The 22,705-nt window shown below is 32.1% G+C and overlaps 1 non-coding gene across 1 annotated transcript; it reads left to right on the forward strand.

Moving 5' to 3' along the window:
- Positions 1–1,675: 1,675 nt before the first annotated feature.
- Positions 1,676–1,782, forward strand: LOC112998282 (small nucleolar RNA R71). The gene has a single exon (XR_003263318.1). It is a non-coding gene; the product is annotated as a small nucleolar RNA R71 (small nucleolar RNA).
- Positions 1,783–22,705: the final 20,923 nt, after the last annotated feature.

Raw genomic sequence — 22,705 nt, forward strand, 5'->3', positions numbered from 1 at the left:
AACAGTTATATCACCAAACTCCATGGACAGTGTGCCTGCATAAACATCTATCTTAGTTCTAGCAGTTTTCATAAAGGGTCTGCCTAGAATGATGGGAACTGATCCTTGAGAAAATCCATCTTCCATATTCAAGATATAAAAATCAACAGGGAAAATCAGTTCACCAACTCTAACTAAGACATCTTCTATGAAACCAACAGGATAGGCAACACTTCTATTAGCTAAATGAATTACCACATCAGTTGACTGCAAGGGACCTAGAGATAGAGAATTAAAAATCGACAGAGGCATAACACTAACAGAGGCTCCTAAATCTAGCATGGCATTGTCAAACTTACTATTCCCTATAATACAAGGTATGCTGAATGTACCTGGATCTTTGCATTTTTCAGGAATTTGAGGAACAGATTTACCAATCAATGCGGAGACATTTCTGCCCATGCTAATTCGTTCACTTCCTTTAAGCTTCCGCTTATTAGTGCACAGCTCCTTCAAGAATTTGGCATATCTTGGAATTTGCTTTATTGCATCCAACAGAGGTATGTTTACCTCTACTTTTCTAAACGTTTCCAAGATCTCTTTCTCTGCCTCTTCCATTTTTTTGTTGGAAACTGCTCTTGGAGGGAATGGAAGAGGGGGAATGTGCTGCTTCTGCAAATCAGAATTACCTGTGGAAGAAGATTCACCTGCACAGAAATTGTTAGGTAGATTTTTGTCATCACCTTTTTCTGGAATAGAGTGAAGTTTGGCAGGTTCATTTGCAGATGAGGAAGGTGCTACGGGTTGAGGTCCTTGACACTGCTTTCCCGACCTCAATGAAATGGCACTGACATTTTTGGGGTTTTGGACAGCTTGAGAAGGCAGCTTGTCAGAATTCTGGGACTGTTGTTGATTCAATTGAGTAGCTAATTGTCCCATCTGATTGGTTAAGCTCTGAATGGAGGCTCTGGTCTCTTGCTGAAACTGCATGTTCTGCATAGTCATTTGCCTCACAAGTTCTTCGAGGGAAGGTTGTGGAGGGGCCTCAACTGTTGGCTGTTTCTGGGGTTGTTGCTGTTGTTGGATTGGTGGAGGAATGTATGGTCTGCTTGGGCCAGCAGCATTTTGGAAGGAAGGAGCAGGCTGCTGTTGTTGTTGCTGAGGGCTGGACCATCTGAGGTTAGGGTGATTCCTCCATCCAGGGTTGTATCTGTTGCTGGAAAGGTCATAATTGCTCTGCTGTGGTTGATTTTGCTGCTGAGGTTGAGGAGGTCTATTGTAAATATTTGCAGCATAAGCTTCAGGCTGCTCAATTGCTCCAGGTTGCTGCATGGAAGGGCAAAGGTCTGTATGGTGGTCAGCAGAGGAGCACAAACCACAAACCCTTGCGACAGGTACAGATTTCTGATTCAAGGCCAGCTGGGTTACCAAGTTGACCAACGCATCCAGTTTGCCTTCAAGCTTCTTAGTTTCAGATGATGCAGATGGGTTTGTAGCTACCTCATGTACTCCTCTAATGACTATGGCATCATTTCTGGCGCTAAACTGCTGGGAGTTGGAGGCCATCTTCTCAATTAAATTTCTGGCTTCAGCAGGAGTCATGTCTCCAAGGGCTCCACCACTGGCAGCATCTATCATACTTCTCTCCATATTACTGAGTCCTTCATAAAAATATTGGAAAAGAAGCTGTTCTGAAATCTGATGATGGGGGCAACTGGCACATAGTTTCTTAACTCTCTCCCAGTACTCATACAGGCTCTCTCCACTGAGTTGTCTAATACCTGAGATATCCTTCCTGATGGTTGTGGTCCTGGAAGCAGGGAAAAAATTTTCTAAGAATACTCTCTTAAGGTCATCCCAGCTCGTGATGGACCTTGGAGCAAGGTAATACAGCCAGTCCTTTGCCACTCCCTCTAATGAATGAGGAAAAGCCTTCAGAAATATGTGATCCTCTTGGACATCTGGGGGTTTCATGGTGGAGCAGACAATGTGAAATTCTTTCAAATGTTTGTGCGGGTCTTCATCTGCAAGGCCATGAAACTTTGGAAGCAAATGAATCAGTCCAGTCTTAAGAACATATGGGACATCCTCATCAGGGTATTGGATGCACAAGCTTTCATAGGTGAAATCAGGTGCAGCCATTTCCCTTAGAGTCCTCTCACGAGGTGGAGGTTGTGTCATGTTCTCAGAATGTGCAAAATCAGAATGCTCAAAATTATAATGCTCAAGATCAGGATGTTCAAAATCACCAATAACAGAATGCACAGATTCACCAGTTATGGAATGCTCAGAATGATCAAAAGGTATAAAATGATGCCTAACTAATCTATGAAATGTCCTATCTATCTCAGGATCAAAGGGTTGTAATTCAGATGGATTGCCTCTAGTCATACACTACATTCATCATGCACACAACTAGTTGCCTTGTCATGTAAATAAAGGTGTAGGTTTGAACTACAGCTACCCTCAAATGATATTCAAATGACTTGAAATTTTGTGAGCAACCTTATAAAATGATGAGAAGATAGCACAACAACTTTCAGACAAAAATTCAAAGTCTAACTATGAAAGCTAAAATTGGTAGGTTAAGAAAAATAAGTGAATAAAACTTGAAAAATAAAAAACTTTTGACAGAATCGCTTTTTTTGGATGATGGAGACCTCAGCCAGCCTATGGCAGGCTGCCACGGCATAGGAAATTTTTTCCTACCCCAAATGCATATATAATAATTGCGATTCTGATAACCGGAGCAAAAGTTATGGCCGTTTGAAGTTTTGACAAACACAAAATTTGCTAGTTTTTTGGAACTTTCAAATCTGACCAAACTAAAGGCTCTAGCTATTTTTCCCACAAAAAATGGATTAAAAGAAGTTACCACAAAAAAATTCAGCCAAAAATAACAACCCTAGCTACTAAAACAAAAAATCCCAATTAATTCAGCATGGGTGGTCGCTAAAATCCGTCTCTAATTGATTTCTACTACTACTCTGTTTTTCCGCAAGCTGATTTCTACTACTACTCTGTTTTCAAGCACAATCTTCACAGCAAAACACCCAAGACTAAAACAGGGGAAACGCTTAATTGTAAAACTGAAACAGAACACACATTAAACAAAATACCAGGACACTAATCAACACTAACACACATACTAACACAATACTAACAATTAAACATAAAACACGAAAGGATTAAACACACAGCACTAGCTAGCTATTATGAACCTTTGGACACTGCTCCACGGCAACGGCGCCAAATTTGATCGAGGCCGTACCCGAATCAAATAAACATGAAAATGCAGTAACTAGGAAGTGATCCTAGGTCGTTTCCCAACGAGCAGTGACAAGCCAAATGTTCATAATATACTTGCAGTAACAGTAACGATGGGGGGGGGGGTTTGGTTGTTTGGTAATTAAAGAGCAGACAAATAAAATGGAATACGAAACTACTAATATTAAAAACGGGTTGTTTCCTCTGATTCAGAAGCCACTCTCTTATCCTGGGTTATGGAGAATTCGTCCCTAACAGTCAACCACTTAATCCAACCCTATTTCAATTTACTAAGCGAAAATCAACTTAGGGTTTTCAATACGTGATTAGGCACCACATACACCAGTTAGCCCTTCGTCCATTAAGCATGAACGCAAGTTAGGCTCAGAGGCAATTAATCGAACACGAAGCGTGCACTGATTAATATTCACGAAATTGGGATAACTGGTGAAGGGAAAACTGCCAGGAAACCACATTACAAACGAAACCTCAAAGAGAGTTGGGCTTCGTCCTCAAAAGGAAACAACACCAGAAAATCTAGCCTTCCATGGATTCAAACAGAAAACGCAAATGAAACATGAAGCAGAAACGTAAATGAACAAGAACGTAAATGAACAGAAACGTAAATGAACAGAAGCGTAAATGAAAGTAGAAGAAGAAGCAAGAATGAACTCGTAATTAGAATTAAGAACGAAAACTGTAACAAGGGCACAGAAAAACGTGAAAACCTAAAACCAAAGCTCTGAATAATGAAAATAGCATAGCAGAATAGAATGCCCTACACGAATCCCAAGGCAGCTATTTAAAAAGAGTCACTCAAAGTCACTGGGCCCTATTACAATACTCTGGCCCAAAACGAAATAAACACTGAACAACATAAAATAAAATTGCGAAATTTCCTAATTAGAAATTAACTAAGGTAAGCGCTGCTTTATTTGCCCTCTTCAAGTCCACAACCAAAATCCGGATTAAGCCCAATGTTTCATTAATTCCTGAAATTAGATTAAAAACATCAAATTAGCTAAATGAGCCCAAATAATAAAACTGCCTAATTAATTGACAATTAAGACCAATCAATAATTAAAATGGTGCAAAAAGGGTTTAGAAAATAGAAGAAAATGATGGCACATCAGTGAAACTGGGAGGAGCAGTATGCATTTCTCTATTAGTTGAGAAATCTCCATTCGAATATGCAGCTGATCGAGGCCGTACCCGAATCAAATAAACATGAAAATGCAGTAACTAGGAAGTGATCCTAGGTCGTTTCCCAACGAGCAGTGACAAGCCAAATGTTCATAATATACTTGCAGTAACAGTAACAGTAACGATGGGGGGGTTGTTTGCTTTTGTAAATTAAACAGCGAATATATGTGAATTAGAAAATATCAGAATTAAAACACGTTGCTTCCCCTTGATTCACAAGCAAGTCTCTTATCCTAGGTTACGAGAGTTTATCCTTTATCAGTTTAACCACTTAATCCAACCCTAAATTAAATTACTAAGCGAAATTCAACATAAGGCATTCATTATGTGATTAAGCATCACATACACCAATTACTCATAAACGATCATTAAGCATGAACGTAAATTAAGCGCAGAGACAATTAATCAAGCACTAAGCATGCGTGAATTAAAAGCAACAAATTCAAAGTAATTAGTGAAGAGGAAAAACTAAACAGAATTTAACAGTAATAATAGAACCTCAAAGAGAACTGTGCTTGATCCTCAAGGGAAAACAACGCCGCGGACTTAGCCTTCCATTAATCAAATAGAGAATGAAATTTTATTGATAAAACTAAAAGTCTGAACTGGAATTGTAAAAAAACGAAAATAAAATAGAAAGAGAAGAGAGACTAAAACTAAAAACGAAAAATAGAAGAGAGAGAGGAGAGAGAGAGAGTCTCCCGCGAGGGAGAGAGGGGGCCCCCAAAACTAGAACCTTGGTGCTGTTATATAGTTTTTTTCAGCCCCAAAGCTTACAAATATGTTTTAAATCCAAGCCCATAAGTAAAATCAAATCAAATCTAGATAAGATAAGATAAGATAAGATCTAGATGAAATAATATCTAGATAAGATAAGATCTAATTTTATAGAATAAATTAGTCTGCCCTCTTCAAGTCCAAGCCCAATTCTAGATTCAAGCCCAATGCTTCATTAATTCCTGAAATTAGATTAAAAACATCAAATTAGCTGAATGGGCCCAAATAATAAAACTGCCTAATTAATTGACAATTAAGACCAATCAATAATTAAAATGGTGCAAAAAGGGTTTAGAAAATAGAAGAAAATGATGGCACATCAGCAGCATCATTGCAAGCATTGTTTGTTATTGAGGCATTTCCTTTTTGAAGGTGAGGAGGTAATCCATGCTTCCTGTAGCAAGTCCCCACTGTGTGACCATTTCTTCCACAATAGGTACAAATTCTCCTTGATCCCGAGTTTTTTGTAGAACCTCTCCCTCTTCCTTGTGGCCTCTTATAATCAACAACATTTATAAGAGCCTTAGAGTCATCTTCAACTACAAATTTCCCTTGTCTTTCATGTTGAATAACCATAGAAAAAATTTTGTTCAGGCTAGGTAATGGATCCATTAGTAGGATCTGAGATTTCACTACTAAAAAATTCTCATTCAAACCAGTCAAAAATCTTTTAGCATAATTAAGAGAATGAAAATGTTTAGCATTTCTCATTGCAGCAAAGGTGCATTTAACAGACAGGAACAACATGGAATAGGCATGTAGGTTTCAAGTTCTTCCCAAAGTATTTTTAACTCAGAATAGAATTCAGTAACAAAGAGGGAACCTTGCCGGAGGCCGTATATCTCTTGTTGAATTTCAGAAATCCTGATAAGGTCTCCTTGAGAGAATCTCTCCTTCAAATCATTCCAAACATCAACAACATTTTCCAAAAACACTATGCTCTGGTCGATTGATTCTGATACTGAGTTCACAATCCATGAATGTACGATCATGTTGCAACGACTCCAAGTTTTATAACTTGGGTCAAAGCTACCAGGAATGGGTATACTCCCATCAATAAACTCAAATTTGTTCTTAGCACCCAAGGCGCGTCTCATAGAATGAGCTCATGCATGGTAATTAGAGCCATTTAGCACAGGAGTGACTGCTACAGATGAAGGTCCATCTCCTGCATGAACATAATACGGGCTTGAAGGATCTTGCGATGGATCTGTAGGATCACCTCCATGATTGTTGCAGGAACCACCTGGACGAGCCATCAGAGTTACGCAGACAGAGAGGTAGACGCTCTGTGATACCATGTTAATAAATGAATATAAAAGCAAGGAAGGAGAATATATGGAGAATTTCATTGACAATCAATTGAAATTACATCAGGCTGATGCCTGTTATTTATATGAGAAGAAAAGTGCAAAAATAGAAAATGCAGAAAAACAGAAAAAGAAAAAAATCAATGATTCTAGATGGAGAGTTTGTTATTGATACTGCTGAGCTGGCATTCTCAATGATTTACTCTTTTTTCCTTTCTGCTTATGCACCCGTGTGAACTTTGCAGCTTTGCATTTACATCCTCATTTGCATCCTCATTCATTTGATATTTTGACAATTATGTCCTATATTGCAAATCTAATTGGGATCCCTGTGATTTTCATAGCAACTCGGGAATTGCTATCAATGACTACTGGTCTTGCTTTCATTATATGAATTGACAAGAGGTACCTCAACCATATAAAAAGACACAGACCCTAACTAACAAGTACATTGCTCCAACTCAAAAAAATTTCCATATATCCATGTCAAAACATAGAACCCCTTGTCATATAACTACTACAATATATATTGCATCCCCTTCAAAGATAGTGCTAGATTATATCCTATCGTTCTCATTCATCTAAGATTCTTTATATAATTATTTTACACTTCCCCTCTGTTTTGTTTAGCAGGTTTGCAAGGCTGCAAAGAAATCCAGGACCATTTGTCCGATTTGCCTAAAGGTGGTAACAAAGTCCAAGTATTTGATTTGTTTCAAAAAAATTAATTTGTTCTTGTCACACATTAATGTGTTTTAGTTTAGTTTAATATTTTTTCTTATATTTCTTAAAACAAATCATTTGCATAATCTTGCCACCCGTCCCATCCCCTCTGCACTAAAATTGTCCAAATAATGCGCATAATCTGTCTTTATTCTATTATTAAATAGTCCCTAGTCCTCCAGTTTTACCCAACAATCATTTTACCCAACTACGTCATACACATGTTGGCACAATATCCTACATAATTATTAAATAGCTGTATACTTAAAGTTAGCATATATAATTCTGCTCACTCCTTTCATAGTCCACTCTACAACATTATAGCATCACTTCCTGTAGTCTTCATACTGAGTTGACATTTTTGTATACACAAAATATTTCCTCTTTTCTTCCAATATCCATCCTGCAATCTTTTTAAACATTCCAATGGATTCATGGAACATTCAATCAAAAAGGAAAAATTCTTCATCTACATATAATTAACTCACATATTCAAATTTAGGAATAGGAACTTCCTGTTTAAAAACAGAATTGTTCCTATATAAACAAATAGACCAAACAGATGCAAACCAAACAATCCACCAAGCCATGTTTCTTTCTCCAAATTAAATGATAGAATGAGCATTTGAAATTTATATTGTTTTGGGTAATAAGCATTGTTTTCACTCAATTATGTAGTAGAAAAAGTTCTTTAGTCTCCATTGACATCACACTTTGGACCCTAAGCCAATCTTAGCAGTAATTCAAAATGTCTTTTTAAATCCTGGAAGACAACATGATATATGTAGTTTTTGTTTCTCCAAATTAAATGATAGAATGAGAATTTGAAATTTATATTGTTTTGGGTAATAAGCATTGTTTTCACTCAATTATATTGTAGAAAAAGTTCTTTAGTCTCCACTAACATCACACTTTGGACCCCAAGCCAATCTTAGCAGTAATTCAAAATGTCCTTTTAAATCCTGGAAGACAACATGATATGTCTAGTTGTTTCTTTCTCCAAATTAAATGATAGAATGAGCATTTGAAATTTATATTGTTTTGGGTAATAATCATTGCTTTCACTTGGTTTTTATTTAATTTTAGACTTTTATTTTCCTAATGAATCTTTTATCATGAATAGTACTTCAAAACAGATCGAAAGCAATTTATATTTCATTTTAAAATTTTAATTTCAATTCTTGATCACATAGACCTTAATAATTTCTGTATTTAATGTATATTCTCATATAGTTATATAGCAGCACAATTAATTTCTATTTTGATTTTTGTCAATGTAATTTCAACCAAATATATTTTACATATTCTTTTTGCATTACAGCCCATTAAGAATAAAAAGAAAGGTAGTAAATCCAGAAAGGAACACATAAACTTACCTGTTTGGGCTACAGAATGGCGTCTCATCCCTAAAACTCGAGAAAATGGAAAGATTGATAGGGTAAAAGTTTTTTTTCTGCATTCTTTCATCTACTTTGTAGTTTCTTACATTTTTATGTTTTTCTTTACTCTGACACACTTTTAGTGGTGCTTTAGTTATACAAGCAATTTTTCATATGTTTTAACATTTGTATTTTTCACATGCAAAGTCAACACACATACACACATTATATATCAGAACACTACTAAAAAAAGTGTTTTTTATGACTGCTGATCTACATCGGTTATTGTAGACCTGATGTAAAAGCTGGGGCAGTGGCATTTTTGTAATTATTGGAAAAAAATTTGCATTTTACGACGTGGGGGTAAAGATACTTGGTTTGAGTGCTCCTTTAAGCCTATGTTGATCCCATATGGTTGGAGCATTCTCACAAAACGAAGTGACCCTGACTGGTCACCTTATGATTTTACTTAGTGAGAGTGACTTGACTTACCCATTGTGTGGTGTGACTTGTTATGTACTCCTAAGCACCCCAGGGTGGTTTTTCACTGACATAGTATCACATTACATATAGGCTTGAGTCTTAGTGTATATGTTGCATAACGCTTGTGCTTTTATTGATATTGATTGATTTAGTGATATTGTGTTTTGATCTTTGAGTATGTTAATGATGTGAAAATGAATGAGACGTGTTGTGGTTTGATGTGATGTTACGCGACAAAGTGGTGGAATTACATGAGCTATGTTTAAGTAAGTTGTATCTCATTTACATGATATATATATCTAGTTGTCTTGTTTCTCTCTATTAGTTAGGAATGTTATAACTCACTCCCCGTGTGCTATTTGTGTTTGGATCTTGTGATGATTTTGAACTTTGTGTTCGTGGGAGCAGATGGTTAAGTGAATGGCTATGGAGAACCTCATGCTAGAGGACGCGAGAACACAATGCTCTGATAGGATGTGACATTAGGATATATGTTTCTATATTAATTGCATGAAGTCTTAGACAGCCTTGTTTGAGCCGAGATGATTTTATTATTTATTTGGACAAGTTTTATTATGATGCAAAAAAAGTGAATGTGAGCCTTTTGTCCTTTTGAAAGGATTGTATTTAAATGTGTTTCAATAAATTTTAATTAATTATAATTTATTTTCCTTTTATTATTAGTACATATATGTATGAGGTAGAGGGTGTCACACAAGGAAAATCTGTCTATGGACTTGGAGGACCCCGCTATGAAGCCAAAGATCATGGAGGAGGATTCCTCATATGATTCATCTGAGGAGTCCTACTAGGAGGTCTTTCTCCATCTGACTTTGACTAATTTTTTTTGTGGATACGACTGACTTTGGGGCTTGGGTATAGATGATTGTTCTAAGTTTTTAGGTTTTTCCCTTACATGTATTTTGGGGATGGGTAGACCTAGGCTCAGACCTTTTGTAATTATCAATCATTACTATTTACATTATTATTTTGGATAGTATTTGTTGCTCCCTGGTTCATTTTAGACGTATTTATTTAGTTAACTCTTCTGACATATGATACTTAATTATTATATTTGGTGACCATGGAGGTTCACTTATTTATTTTCTTATATTCCTTCTTTAAGCATGTATGATTTATTTCATTCATGTTTTACTCGTTGACTCAAGTTTTAACGCGTCAAACGGCCGTTACATTTTATCTCGCACTATTTAAAAATCAAATTATGTTCTTTGAAATTGTTTTAGAACACTTTTTTTCAACAAAAATTTTATATTAAGTAAATGATATTTTTCTGCATCAGAAGATGTCCTACTATAAAACAATGATATATGATGGTAAAGGTTTTATATTAAGTAAATGTAAAGGTTTTATATTAAGTAAATGATATTTTTTTGTACATGTATTCTGGTTATGTTTGTGTTTCATACAACTTCATATTTTTCTACATTTGCAATGTTTTTGTCATTGTAGTATTATAACAATTGTTATATCAATTTTGGATTTCAACAAAGTTTTCAAGTATGCTTCAGTTGAATTCAATGCATTTTCCTTCTTTTCAATTTACCAACAATAATAAACTGTAGTTTGGTTTTAAGTATGATGCTCTAAATATGACATTGGAGTGGCCACAAAAGGATTTGTTAAGCATTTGGTTATTCATGCTTCAATTCATTCTAATATCATATGTAACTTAAATTATATTAGAAAAGTAGGAACTAATTGAGGCTCCCATACTGATTTCACTCTATTTGGCTCCTCTATGTATTTGTGCAACAACCTACTTTATGGATTCGGTGACTACAGTTGAACAAGGTAGTAGTGGTTAAAGCCATGTAACACTCAGTTGTTTAATCCAATGGTTGTGCTTTTGCTTAGCATCTAAAAGCAATGTCTTTGTACCTCACAAAAATTACAAATATGGTTATGCATGACCAAAAGACCAATTACTATTAAAATTAGATGGTGTAGTATTTTATTTTATTTTTTGCTTATCTATTTACTATTTAAATGGATTATGTAGTCTTTTACTATTCAAATTGGATTATTGAACAATTAATTACAATTATTAAAGTACAACCTCTTCTTTAACACCAGTATAAAAGAAACATGTTTGAAACGATTAGTAGGGTAGACGGGGGTTCTGTTAACATCAAATCAGGCATCATAAATATAATTGGTTACTATTGAACTTCATCTATTTGGTGCAATGTTTTATTTTTTTAGTTTAGAACTTCCTCCAAAAGTTGTTTTTTCATAAACATAGAAGGACCTAGTTGAGTCTGAACGATCATTCTTGGAATCATCTTGATCAAATTTGTATATTACTCTGGCTATATCGTGCTTTGTACTACTTGAGAAGATTAAATCTATATTTATGACTTTTGTGGCTTAGAACTTCATAAGTGTTTTGAACTATTCAAGTAATGAAAATCAATTGCTTTTGTAATTGAAATCTTGCAAACGAAATACAACAAGTTAACAACACACTAAGCACCATCTATGCGCTTTTGTAGCACTATTTGACATAGACTACCTATGGCACATTAAATCAAAATATAACTGAGTTAGTAACTCCAAAGTTACATTCACATTTAGTTAGCACCAATTTGTTTCAACCTTCCACTTAAAAATGCAATTTTCATCTCCAGTTCAAAATGATAGTAACTACTTTTTTGGATTTCTTCTTCAAAAGAAGCCACATTTAGGTTGTATTCTTCTTCCATCTTCTTTAGCACCATATTATGATTTTTAGTGGTTTGTTTCATTTCTTCTTCAAAAGAAGCCACCTTCAACTTGTATTCTTCTTTGACCTTTTTTAGCTTGTGATAGTTGAAGTCACAGATTGTCATTCCAATTACTGAAAGCATTCATTCAAGGAGTAAAAAACCACATGTTCTTATGCATTAGTAACGTTTCTGAAGAACTTTTCCAACACCACAATAGGACCATATTCACCACAAAATAGTGTTTTCCCTTGAAATAGTAACATGTTGGATCGAGTGGCCTCATAATAATTAAGAAGGGGGGGTTGAATTAATTATTCCTAAACCTTTACTAATTAAAAATTTACTCTTCTAAGGCTTTTACTATGTTGTTAAGTAAATGAAGAATAGAATAGAAACTTAACCAAAAGTAAAAGCGGAAATTAAAATGCATAGCGGAAATTAAAAGAGTAGGGAAGAAGGAGACAAACACATAAGAGTTTTTATACTGGTTCGGCAACAACCCGTGCCTACATCCAATCCCCAAGCGACCTGCGGTCCTTGAGATTTCTTTTCAACCTTGTAAAAATCCTTTTACAAGCAAAGATCCACAAGGGATATACCCTCCCTTGTTCTCTTTGAACAACCTAGTGGATGTACCCTCCACTAGAACTGATCCACAAGAGATGTACCCTCTCTTGTTCTCAGTCAAACCCAAGTAGATGTACCCTCTACTTGTACCACAAAGGATGTACCCTCCAATGTGTTAAGACAAAGATCTCAGGCGGTTAAACCTTTGAAACTTTGTGAATGGGGATACAAAAGAATTCTCGGGTGGTTAGTCCTTTGAAATCTTTTGTATATGGGAAAGGGAAGAATCAAAAGAATTCCCAAACTGTGTCGTTTTGAATTCTTTGACAAGGGAGAAGGGAGACACAAAAGAATTCAAGCGGTTAGTCCTTTTTTCTTTTGGAAAAGGGAGAAGAGAGACACAAAAAGAATTCAGGCGGTTAGTCCTTGGCGAATTCTTTTTGGCAAAGGGAGAAGAGAATGAAAAAGATGAATAGCACAAGTTTTCAAGGTTTGGAAAATCAGAAAACTTTGGAAAGCTTTTGGCAAAAGGAAGAAGAAGAATAAGTTCAAAGAGATTCAAAGGTTGTAAAGGATTGTATTGTAAAGGTTGTTCAAGATAATTGAAATGCAAAACAAAGCCTTACTTTTATAGACCCTTCATGTCTGGTCAAGAGAACCATTAGAAGAGTTATGACTTTTAGAAAACCTTAAAACCAATTTGAAAAAGTCAAAAACTATTTGAAGAGTTACATCTTTTGATTTGTTCATAAACTATCACTGGTAATCGATTACCAAATCAGTGTAATCGATTACACAAAGTTTCTTTGTGAAAGAATGTGACTCTTCACATTTGAATTTGAATTTCAACGTTCAAGCACACTGGTAATCGATTATCAAAACATTGTAATCGATTACAGCTTTTTGAAATTAATTGGAACGTTGTAAATTCAGTTGAAAACTTTTTCAAAAACATTTTGCTACTGGTAATCGATTACAACAATATGGTAATCGATTACCAGAGAGTAAAAACTCTTTGGTAAACAAGTTTTGAGAAAAATCTATGTGCTACTCAGTTTTTCGAAAAAAAAAAACTTTTTCATACTTATCTTGATTAATTCTTCTCTTGATTCTTGAATCTTGGAAGCTTGAATCTTGATTCTTGAAATCAAATTTTCTCTTGAACCTTGAAGTGTTCTTGATTCAATCTTGAACATCTTGAACTCATTCTTTGATTCTTGAGATCATCATCTTTGTTATCATGAATTGTTATTGATCTTTGAGCTTTTTGTCATCACCTTTGTTATCATCAAAACTTCTTTGAATCAATCTTGATTCATCATGAAGCTTGCTTCTACATAACATTGACCGACTTATAAGTAGTATTTTTCCCTTGTCGAGGTTATCAATATGTACTATTAAGTTATCAACAAATAAACCCTCTTTATGGACTTTAAAAAGGCTACTATATCAATCTTTTAGATTTTGATTAAGAAAACTATGCTACATCGTCAATTAGTATTTCTTCACACTTTGTTGCCTAGTTGGTTCCATTTAATAAGTTAGTATGTTTTAATAATAACCATATGCATGCCCTGCTTTTTGATACATATTAAACGTGTTAGATAGCATCCTTTAATAATAAGTTAGTATCCTTTAATAATGACCATATGGTTATGCATGTCCTAGTTTTGGAAGGAGGAAATTATTCAGACCAAATAGAAAGAAAAATAAATTTTTATACGATTGTTAATATCTATTTAAGGGTAAGGTGGTATTGAAGCAAAAGAAATTATTTACTATGTATCATCATTCATATTTTGGTTGAGTTTGAAACAAATATTAAATGCGTCATCTTATAAGAAACTAAAAAACATACAGTAGAAAACATATCACTGTGATTCAATCATTGTTACATTGTTCCAGCATTGACATTTACTTAGCTATGAAACAAGCACTTGCAGGAAATAAAATACATTGGTCTAACGCAAAAAATAAATTGGGTCCTAAAATCTAATTGTGAAAGAACATATGTGCCTCATTAACATTGAAAAAATAAGCAACTTAAGGGCAATAAAAATTAGACGTTACCTTCAATTTGAACTTTTTGATAACATAATCAGGTCATATTATAGAACAAAATATTATAGCGTAATAAATAACACAACTATCCTATAACAACAATCACAACTCAAATAAGAAATAACGCACAACACCAGATCTAAGGAACTTTATTCACATATTAAGTTATGTGAAGACCTTAATCACCCTTAAAATGCATTCATGACTAGGCAAAAGATTAAGGTTATCCCAATCTGAGGAAGTTATACTTCCATATACGTCATACCACTACAGACGTGTGCCATAATTTTCTTCTTTATCATCCATTAACTCTTGCATGAGTAGTGCATTTGGATCTTTTTCATCTTCAGCTGCAGTAGAAGCATTCCTTGGTAGTGACTAGTCTTGTGGATCAACATGCTTAAGTGGTGGTTGTTGGTGCTGTTCAAGATAGGCGTAAATCTCAACACATGTTATGTTATGATTTTTTTCAACCACATCAAACATGTTATGAACATCCTTATCTTCAGCGAGTTTGTATTTTGTATATTGAATACAGGCTCCGACAACAAAGATTGGACACCTCCATTGAAACTCATAAACCTATTGTCCACCTTCCAGACAAATCTTCCTTCAAACAATCTACTTGAGCTCTTGCAGGATTGTGTTGTTGTTAATGGGTAAGCCCTTCGTTTGAGCACTTATGAATGTGAGGTCGTGCTCAACTGTTGTTACTATATTCCTATTGAAATAAACTAACATAAACTTGGTACTGGAACCCATGAATACAAAGGATGAAGGGTGCCAAAAGAAGACAACCAATAGAGGGTGTGAGAGATGGATTAAACCACGACATTCTTTATATAGACTTATAGTGTGTGTGTGCTTCATTCATCATTAATATGATTTTAATAAATTGTTTTACGTTTGGAAATTGTTTTGTCATTTTTATAAGAGAAATTATTAAGCCTCACAATTTATAAAATAATTATTACCAGCAAAAGCCAATTTTAAGCGTGTAACTAGTTATATATGAAATAATTAACTGATTAAACAACACTTAATTACTTGGTCTCTTCTTAAAGCACACATACTTTGGTCATATATATAGATCAAAAGCTAAAGGTGCACTCTACTACTCACAAGTGTACTACCGATAACCATTCACCAAGTGACATAAAGCAATTGTCATATAAAATGAGGCTATTACCCTGCATAGCATCTCCGATTAGTTAAAAATGAGAAGAATGCACCCAATACTGCATTGAAATGACTAACAACAAGAAAATCAAAGTCAACATACATATTTTATTATTTCAAATGAAACAATTCCATTTAAGCACTCATATTTGCTTAATATTACAATTATCAAAATAGGAATTGTCATCATCATTTGTTTCTTCCTCTGCTGCATCATTTATCTCATTTTCATCTTCGTATTCACTTGCAGTTTCTTCTGAATTAAAAATAGGAAAACAAAATAAAATGTATGAAAGGCACTGTTAGGTTATAATTGGGGTATCAAAGAAAGAAATAGTGGAACCTAAATAATTCAAGTTTCAAGAAAAAAGCATCATCAAAACAATGACACAACTAAATAATCCTTATTGATGATGCAAAAATGTTTCAAGTCTTACCACTAAATTTTTCTTGTCCTAATCTGCGGGAACATGTCCTTCACCACCTACAACACCTCCATCCACGCTACCCGATCCTTCTTTTTCTTCACCTAAAGGTAGAGCCTCTTCATCCCCATGAATACTGAAATTTGCTTCTCATTCAATTTGCTCTCGTGAATCGTCAAAAACCTAAACAATCATAGAACAAAACAAACAAACCATGCCGAATAAAAATACCTAATAATTGAAATTAAGTTGCCAGGAGTGGAGCTAGGTTGTGCCTTGAGATGGATTTCCCCGTATGGCTTGCGTATGTGTTGAGAGGGATAGGAGTTGTGGTTACGAGTGATCCTATGCATGGATTCTTCGTTGATGACCATGGAGCCTTTCTCGATTTCTGGATTCACAACAATAAAATATTGAATCTACAGCCACAACAGCTGTAACGCCCTTCATTAAAATAACAACTCATCCTAAAAAAAATATAAAATCTCAAAATTATATTAGTCTAAAAATACCTCACGTATAATAAATAAAGTTAAATAAGCAAGTCTTTACATAAATAAAATATTATTCTCAAATATGAGCATCTTAAAACAACCGGAGTATAACATAATCAGCCACATTAGACATATTATTCTTAATACTAACAAACCGAAAAATGTATCTAAAGGTAACTAAGTCTTCAAGTCTCCTCAATAACAACAGCATCTAAAAGTAACTAACGCTAAAGGTATAACATAATCAACCACATTAGGCATATTATTCTAAATAATAACAAACCAAAAAATGTATATAAAGGTAACTAAGTCTTCAAGCCTCCTCAATAACAGCAGCTTTTTTCTTGTGCTCTAAAAATAATACTTTTAGTGAGATGGTAATCCCAATTAATAAAACAATCCTAAAGTGTTTGTAAATAGTGTTGTTCTCAGACGTGGTAATCCGAAAAGTCAGTTATGGTATCTGCAATGAATTTAAAGTAAGACTATATGTGTATATATATGCTCCAATAAAAATCATATTAAAATAATCACAATTCATTACATTCTGAATAAATAAAATATTAAAAAAATGGCAACACCTCAATACATTCAAATAAATATAACAAACACAACTTAGTGATTCTCATAATAACTAGACTCAATTCTTTGGTTCTTGGAACTAGAATGGATCTTAGATTCTTCAAATAGTCAATGAGTTCATATTCCATGCAATGACGTTCCACTGCCTTCCGAATCATAGATGGAGGTATTTAGAATCTTTTTCCCATCTCAGATGAAAATATCTATAATAATTTCATACTCATCACAAATGGAGGTATTTATCATATAATTCAAAATTATCAATTTATGATATGAATAATACATTATTCACATCTACACACAAATATAAACTAATACAAATGTAACCATTCAAATGCAAAACATAACATATTGAAAGCAAATTCAATCATTGAAAATCATGCCTAATGATTTCTCAAAGAAGTCTACCAGAATAATCAAAATTTTGTTGGCCCAAATTCTTTATATCAAATATACAAAACACTTTCTTTTAAAAAATATATCATGGAAGTTTAGGAAAAATGTTATTTTAGTCACCTCTTGAAACAAGTAGCTCGAGTTTTCGTTATCTTTGTCTTAACAAAATTTCTCCATTTTCTTCTTTCTTTTCAAGCCTTGAGTGCTATCCACTAATGTCAAAAGAGACTATTTACTTGTGTGATTCTAGGAAAATAAATTGTCTACATTTATATAAGTGTTGTACGTAATTTAAAATTTGTTTAACTAATATTCCTTAATCTCTTATTTTTATTATCTTTACTTATTATTCCTTAATATATTATTGTACTAACATTTTTTAAAAAACATAAACAATCTAATATATTAAAACAATTTGATCTATATTTTTATTTATTAAAATATATATTTAAATAATTATTAAATTATTTTTAGAATGTTACATCATATTGGATGGACATGAGATGAGAGTCGCTGGCCTAGGTGTCCCTCATTTTCCCCTTTATAAACTCACTTTACTTATTCACATATTTGCCCAAAATGTACTTTAATATTGGGGTCAAAATGTAAATTCAAAATGACATCCTTCCACGGTAACAAATGAACAATCTTAGCCGCTCAGTATTAAAGTAATAAATCCAACGGTTATTTTAACTTCTTCACTGGTGACATCGAAATTCAATACTTCACCTTAGAACCCGTTCATTCTCCCCACTCTTTCAAATAAACATTCTCAATTCATTCTATTAAAGTAAACTGTCACCATTTTATCTTTAATCTATTCTTTTTTATCTTTATCTCTAAATTATTATTTTTAACGACATATATCTTCTAATATAAATAATTATGTTTGAGTGAAATAGTTTTTTTTTTCTTTTGAAATGTTTTCTGGAATCAAATAAACTTGGGTAGTCTAAATTAAATTTCAATAAAAAATTTGAAAAAGTTGTCAATAATTAAAAATAATCTTAAAACATAGTTTAAATTATAAGTTATAAATCTAAAATATAATTTATATATTTAAAATATAAATTTAACTATATAAAATTAAATATTTATCATATACATCCCACACATAGCATCAACACAAAACGCATATAATCTATAAAAAATACAAAACGCATTCAAATTAAAAATAATTTTTCTAATATTTTATTAACATTTGCGCAAGAAGAAATAATTTTAGTTTTGTTTCTTTCACTATATTATTGTATCCATTTTGTTTTCGACTGTTTCCATCCACCAACCTTTCCTAAACATAAGCAAAACTGAATATTTGAATTTTACTGTTACTGCATTGCACTCTGCCAATTCTTCACTGTGCACTGAAGTTGAAATCGGAGCAATCGAAGTTTTTGTCTCTGTCTAACATAAACCAACCAAACACAATCCATTTGATTATACACACAACAATGACATTCTCAAAGTCAAGAAGGTTAACCTTTTTTTCTCTCTCTCTTTTCATTTCCAATTTTCCTCATTTTCTTCCAAATCCCACTCTGCCTCTTTGCTTTCACTTTCATTCTCACTGTCAAACCTCCATTGATTGACAATGTTGTTTCCGATGTTTCCCAATTCAATCACATGCTCCATATGCATCATACCCCGCCCATCATTGAATATAAACTAGGATCCCTTATGAAGATGAAGCACTACCCAATTGCAATTTCCCTTTCTAAAGAGATGGAAGTTAGGAAAATTGGGCCAGATCTTGTTACTTTGAACATCCTCTCTAATAATAGTTGTTCGGCTTTTTCTTTGTGCACCAAATGTTTTCTTAATACACCCAACACTTTTTTCATTTTTTCTAAAATTATCCCTGACAAACTTACGGATTCATAATATGTAAACTTACTTATTGTCATTATTGTCATCCCATATGTACGTACAGATTACAGTTTTTTTAAAAATGTTTTACAAATTAATGACTCATGTAGGATTCAAACCTGTAAGAGGTTATTAACACGATGCTCTAACCAACTGAACTAATATACCAATTATGTTATAAAATAATTAATATCACTATATATAACACTAAAATTGCTAATGTATATTTAATGCACATATAAATTTATATAATAAAATTGTGACAATTAATTTTGGTGCATTAAATATATTAGAACAAAATTAATTGTTACAAAATTTATTATATAAACTTATATGTGTATTAAATATACATTAGAAATTTTAGTGTTATATATAACGACATTAATTATTTTATAACATAATTAGTCTATTAGTTTAGTTATTTAGAGTGTCGTATTAATAATGTAAAAGTCACGAGTTCGACTCTACATGGGCCATTAATTTTAAATTAATGCGTAAAATATTTTTTAAAAAAATTATAAAAAAATTGTGAGATTGTGAATCCATGTGAACTTTACATAATGTTGAAATTGTCCATCTTATGTTGGATGCATAAAACAATTGCCTAGTTCTTTTAGCCCGCCTAAGTTGGGCTTCATTGGACTGTCTTCTCTGAATTCATAATGGGAACTAATATTGGCAGTACCATTAGTGTTATTTAAACTGCCCATGTGGGTAGCTTTTTTTTATTTCCAAAATACCCCTCTCACGATGTTTCTGTTGTATAAAATATACAACAAAAATGTATTCTTGTTATAGTACATGGGGTGGGTATAAAATTCAAAATGCAAATACGTTTTCATTGTAATTTTGTATGCAGAAAGATAGGAGAAGAGAAAAAATGTGAGAGAGGAAGGGGGATGGTGGGGGTGTCGTGATGGAGAAGTATGAGTGAAAGGGAGAAGAGTTGGAGGTGTTGGAAACTCAAAAAGGTAGGATGCTCATTTAACTGTGCTTGGTAGTACATTAGCAAATGTGGTAGTGAAAATAGTAGTTTTCATTTATAAAATGCACAAACCCAAGTACACAATTTCCACGCAATAAAACAAATAAAGGTTACCAACATTTATTGTGTAGTATGGTTAGAGATAATCATATCTTTAAAATATGCTATGATTGGATTTCTAGTGTAGCCGTAGGAAATGGGAAACAAGGGAACATAATTAACGACCTTCCACATGAACACCTCCACCAAATTTTTCAGAGGAAAAAGATGAGCTTTTGAAGGTTTTATCCAACATAAGTAGTTGGGCGTGGATCACTAGATGAGTTGGGTTAAATGAGAATAAAAGAAAGACAAATGCTATATCCAGAAAAGTAGTTTCCTGAATGATGTTTTATTTTTTTTCCGTTCTAGAAAGTAATTTATAGAATGCAAAATCTAAAACAAAATTTTACAAAGTACTTTCCAAAATATAATAATAAAGTTCTGGAAAGTAGTTTCCAGAATATTATTTAGACTTTGAATTCACAAAACTATTTTTTTAAATTAAAACTTAAACACATTTCAAAAAAAATTGTATTGAATTTAATTTTTTTTCCTCTACAACTTTATTTCTTTTAGTTATACATAAATTAAATAAATGATCACAAACACACTGTGTGTTTGAGAGCTTGTGATGAGAAACATTAATATTAGACAAAGAGATCAAGAAGGCAAGAAAGATCATAATAAAATATTGGATCGGAGTTCATAAAGGTTGTGGAAGAAAGGAGCAATTCTAATAAAAGAGAGGGAGTGTTTTGTTGCCTTGGAAGGAGTGTATTATTGTAAGAGATGGAAGTGTGCGACGCAGGAAAAAAAATAAGATTTAAAAAAGAAGGTCATTTAAGTTATTATCAAATTAAAATAAGAAAAGCAAGTGTACTTAAGAAACAATGGAGTGGAGATTGCATTTGCCTAAAACAAATTGAGATAGAGTTGTAGACATTACATGGATCTATTCAGTTTAATAAGTTATAGGATCAATATTTTGAAGAATAATTAATATAACTTTTGGAATTTATTTAAAACTAAAATCCAGAAAAAATAATTTTAATTTCAAAGTCAAAGTCATAGAAAATAAAACTTTCTCTATTTAGTAAAGTTTTTACAAAAGATTTTAAGTTCCTGTCATTTTTAGTTAATGAGGTTTATTCACTGAATTTAATTAAAAATTTGAAACTCAAATCAAATTTTCTATATTCAGTTTATAAAGTTCCAATTATTAAGAATTTTTATCGTTATTATTAATATTATTATTATTATTATTATTATTATTATTATTATTATTATTATTATTATTATTATTATTATTATTATTATTATTATTATTATTATTATTATTATTATTATTATTATTATTATTATTATTATTATTATATTATTATTATTATTATTATTATTATTATTATTATTATTATTATTATTATTATTATTATTATTATTATTATTATTATTATTATTATTATTATTATTATTATTATTATTATTATTATTATATTATTATTATTATTATTATTATTATTATTATTATTATTATTATTATTATTATATTATTATTATTATTATTATTATTATTATTATTATTATTATTATTATTATTATTATTATTATTATTATTATTATTATTATTATTATTATTATTATTATTATTATTATTATTATTATTATTATTATTATTATAGCATTACATCGTCAGAAAAAAAATTAATAACATTACAATAAATTTACTTAATCCAAGATAAATTTATTTATGTTAACTTTTCTTATAAAAATTGATAAATCATTTATTTCTAAATTTGTTTTATTGAAAATGAAAATTCATGCCTTATTCAAGGGTACATGATATTATAAAAAATATAAATTTATTTCTTATAGTACAAAATTAGTAAAAATAACAAGATGTTACAAGAAAGATAATGCCAAACGACTCAACAATTGAATTGAATAATATCATATTTTGTAGAAAATTATTAAATGATGTAAGAGCTAAACTTTGATATCTTTTGTTAATTGATCTTTTTTTGTTACATGTGTCAATTGACCTTTTTATAAAATTTTACTTTTACCTAAACCTGTATATATTTTGTGATTATATTTTGACAATAAGTATTTTTTTATTTAATTTTCAAAGATGTATTTAATTTTTTATAAACTAAATTATACTCCAAATAATTAAGGAGTATGTAGTAGATTTGTGAAATAATTTTTATTTATTGAACATTTTATTAAAAAATTATCAATCAACTTATCTCATTATATAC

This window comes from Glycine max, chromosome 10, assembly GCF_000004515.6.
Source record: "Glycine max cultivar Williams 82 chromosome 10, Glycine_max_v4.0, whole genome shotgun sequence".
Taxonomy (NCBI): Eukaryota; Viridiplantae; Streptophyta; class Magnoliopsida; order Fabales; family Fabaceae; genus Glycine; species Glycine max.